The sequence below is a fragment of the Ailuropoda melanoleuca genome, chromosome 2 (assembly GCF_002007445.2).
Source record: "Ailuropoda melanoleuca isolate Jingjing chromosome 2, ASM200744v2, whole genome shotgun sequence".
Classification (NCBI taxonomy): domain Eukaryota; kingdom Metazoa; phylum Chordata; class Mammalia; order Carnivora; family Ursidae; genus Ailuropoda; species Ailuropoda melanoleuca.
In genome coordinates this window covers 85,234,046-85,238,283 of record NC_048219.1, presented here as the reverse complement: position 1 = coordinate 85,238,283, position 4,238 = coordinate 85,234,046, and positions in this window count along the sequence as shown.

The window sequence follows — 4,238 nt, the reverse complement described above, 5'->3', positions numbered from 1 at the left end:
GGCAAAAAGGGGTCCCCTACTCCTCCACCATCTTAACTCCTCCTTCTCTATTCTATTTATTTCTGCTCTTGTATGTATTATTTCCTTCTTTCTACTAACTTTGGTGTTTGTTTGCTCTTCTTTTTCTTTTTCCTTTAGGTCTGAGGTTAAATTGTTTGAGATTTTTCTTGTTTCATGAGTTAGGCCTGTATCACTGAAAACTTCCCTTTTAGAACTGCTTGTGCTGTACCCCAAAGATTTTGGAATGTTGTGTTTCCAATTTCATTTGTCTCAAGGTGTTTTTTAAATTTTCTCTTTGATTTCTTTATTAACCCATTGTTTTGTTTAGTAACATGCTTGGCCTCTGTGTGTTTACATTTCTGTTAGTTCTTTCTTACAATTAATATCTAGTTTTATTCCATTGTGATTAGAAAAGATGCTTGACATGATTTCAGTCTTTCAAAATTTATTGAGACTTGTTTTTGTGGCCTGACATGTGATCTATCTGTCCTGGACTATGTTCCACATGCATTTGAAAAGAATGTATATTCTGCTATTTTTGGATGGAATTTTCCGTATATATCTGTGAGGTCCATCTGGTCTAATGCAGTGTTCAAAGCCACTCTTTTCTTATTGACTTTCTGATTGGACAACTGTTTCCTTATTGATTTTCTGTCTTAATTATGTATCCATTGATGTTAAGTGGGGTGTTAGATACCCCTACTATTATTATATTACTGTCAATTTCTCCCTTTATATCTGTTAATATTTGCTTATACATTTAGGTGCTCCTATGTTGGATGCATAGATATTTATAATTTTTTTTATATCCCCTTGGTAAATTGATCCCTTTGTTGTTACATATTGCCTCTTTTTTTCTTGTTACAGTCTGCTTTAAACTCCATTTTATTTAAATATTGCTAAACCCAAAAAACTTTGTTTTGTTTTGCTTCCATTTGCATGGAACATCTTCTGCCGTCCCTTCACTTTTAGTCAATATGTGTCTTTAGGTCTGAAGTGAATCTCTTGTAGGCAGCATATAGATGGGTCTTGTTTTTTTATTCATTTGGTCACCCTATGTCTTTCAATTGGGGCATTTACATTTAAAGTAATTATCGATAGGTATGTACTGTCTTTTTGTTCATTGTTTTATGATTGTTTTTGTGGTTCTTCTGTTTCTTTATGTTTCTATTGCTCTCTTCCGTTGTGGTTTGATGGCTTTCTCTAGTGTTATGCTGGCATTCCTTTCCCTTTTGTGTGTGTGTATATATTATAGGTTCTTAGTTTGTGGTTACCATGAGGTTCACATGTAACACCCTATGTATATAGCAGTTGATTTTAAGTTGATATTTGCTTAAGTTCTTGAATGCATTCTAAAAACACATTTTTACTTCCCACTCCCTGTCTTATATATATCATGTCACATTTTACATCTTTTTATTTTGTGTATCTCTTGACTAATTTTTATAGATATAATTGACTTTACTACTTTAGTGTTTTAACCTTCATACTAGCTTTATAAATGATTGATCTATTACTGTATGTTTGCTTTTATCAGTGAAATTTTTTCCCCTTATAGTTTTCTTACTTCTAGTTATGGCTTTTTTTCTTTTCCACTTAAATAAGTCCATTTAATATTTCTTATAAGGCTGTTTTAGTGGTGATGAGCTCTGTTAACTTTTGTTTGTTTTGGAAACTCTTTGTCTCTCTTTTAATTCTGAATGATAATCTTACCAGGTAGGGTATTCTTGGTTGTAGGTTTTTTCCTTTCAGCACTTTGAATATATAATGTCACTTTCTTCTGGCTTGCAAAGTTTCTATTAAAAAATCAGCTGATAGTCATATGGGGTTTCCCTTGTACATAACTGTTTGCTTTTCTCTTTCAGCTTTTAGGATTCTCTTTATGTCCAGGTTTGACATTTTAATTATTATGTACCTTGTTATGGACCTCTTTGGGTTCACTTGTTTCTGTGCTTCCTTGTCTTTCCTGGTCTGTTTCCTTCTCTAGGTTAGGGAAGTTTTCAGTTATTATTTCTTCAAATAATTTTCCTATCCTTTTATCTCTCTTTCTTTCTTTTTTATTATGTTATGTTAGTCACCATATAGTACTTCATTAGTTTTTGATGTAGTGTTCCATGATTCATTGTTTGCATATAACACCCAGTGCCCTTTTATCTCTCTCTTCTTCTCTGGAAACTTTATAATATGGATGTTAACATGCTTGATATTGTCACAGAAATCCCTTAACCTATCCTCATTTTTTAATTTTGCAGTTCAACTTGATTGCTTTCTTTTACCCTGTCTCCCAGATCACTGATCCATTCCTCTGCAACCTTTAATTTGTTGTTGATTCCCTCTAGTGTATTTTTCATTTCAATTATTGTATTCTTCAGCTCTAACTAGTTCTTTACATACACACACACACACACACACACACACACACACATTCTCTTTTTGTTGAAGTTCTCATAGACTTTATCCACTCTTCTTTCAAGTTCAGTGAGCATCTTTGTGACCATTACTTTGAACTTTTTATCAGACAGATTGCTTATCTCTATTTCACTTATCTTTTTCTGTGGTTTTATTTTGTTCTTTTGGAACATATTATTTGGAGCATATCTGTCTTCTCATTTTGTCTGACTCTTTATGTTTCTTTCTATGTATTAGGTAGGTTGGTTACATCTCCTGGTCTTGAAAGTAATGGCCTTAGGTAGAAGGGGTCCTTTGGTGGGCTGTAGTGTAATACTCCTGGTCATCAGAACCAGTTATCCCTGTGTGGCTGCACATGCCCTCCTGTTATGGCTGAGCTGTGACTACCACAGGTACACTGGTGGGTGAGCTAGCCTTCAACCCATCTGTCTGCAATGACTCTTTGCAACTGCTGTGGGTATACTGGTGGGTTTGCTCCTGGGGTGACTAGCTGAGAGGCCTAACAGCAGCTACTGCAGGCATACTTGTGTATGGGTTAGCCAAACCCCTCCTTGGTGTGGGAGATGCTTTGGAGGGGCACCAGTCCTGGCCAGAGCTGCCTATTTGGTATGGTGGGGCAGAAGTTACTTTGGGGGGGATCCTGGTCCTGGTCGGTGTGACACAATAGGAACTGCTTTGGAGGGGCACATGCCAGGGTGGGTGTATTGGATGGGGTAAATCCACAAAGGAACACTGGGGTGGGGCAAGTGGTGCTAGCAAGTAGATGGGGAGTGTCAGAACTGCCTCCCACAAGATCTAGCCACCTGGACTGAAGGAGGGCAAGAAAAATGGCACCTGCTGGCACTTCAGTTCCCAGAGAAATCTCCTGCAGACCCTTGACCCTCTGACACACATCCTAAAATTGGTCAGTAGATCTCCTTCATGTATAACCCAGGCACTTTTCAGATTGCAGTTCTGTCCTGGGTCTTGTGCTGAGTGATAAAGTGTACTGTCTTTTTAAGTGTGGAGACTCAGTTTTCTATAGCACTCCTTTTCTCAGGAGTTTAGCTTTACTGATTTTCAAAGCTAGACTCTATGGAGATGCGTCCTTCCAGTGTGGGTCCCCAGGGCCAGGGTGCCCAGGGTGAGGCTTCATCTCCTGGCTCCTCCTGCTTGTGATGTCCCTTCCATTTTTGGGTCACTGCACTGGGGCTCTGGTTTCTGACTGTGTCTCTGTTCCTTTTACCCTCCTCAATGTGGCATTCTCTTTATGACTTTAGCTGTGGAAGATCTGTTCTGCCAGTCTTCAGATTGTTTCCAGAGTGATTTCGAATACATATAGTTGTTCCTTCGGTGTGTCCACAGGAGGAAAGGAGTACAGTATCCTACTTTTAATCTTGTAGGTTTCTTGTAGATAACATTTAGTTGGGTCTTATTTTTTGATTCACTCTGATGGATCTGTTTTTGATTGGTTTAGACCATTTTTGTTTCAGGATAGTATTGGTAGTAGTTGATTAATATCTACCATATTACAATAAATAGCAAGTGTTGGCAAGGATGTGGAGAAAAGTGAACTGTTGTGTGCTGTTGGTGGGACTATAATGCTGGTGCAGCCACTATGGAAAACAATATGGAGACCCCTCAAAAAATTAAAAATAGAGCTACCATATGATCCAGCAATTCCACTTCTGGGTATTTATCCAAAGAAAATGAAAACACTAAATAAAAAGATATATGTTTCCCATATTCACATAGCATTATTTACAATAGCCAATATATGGAAACAACCTAAACATCCATTGATGGAAGAATGGATAAAGACATTGTGATACACACACACACACACACAC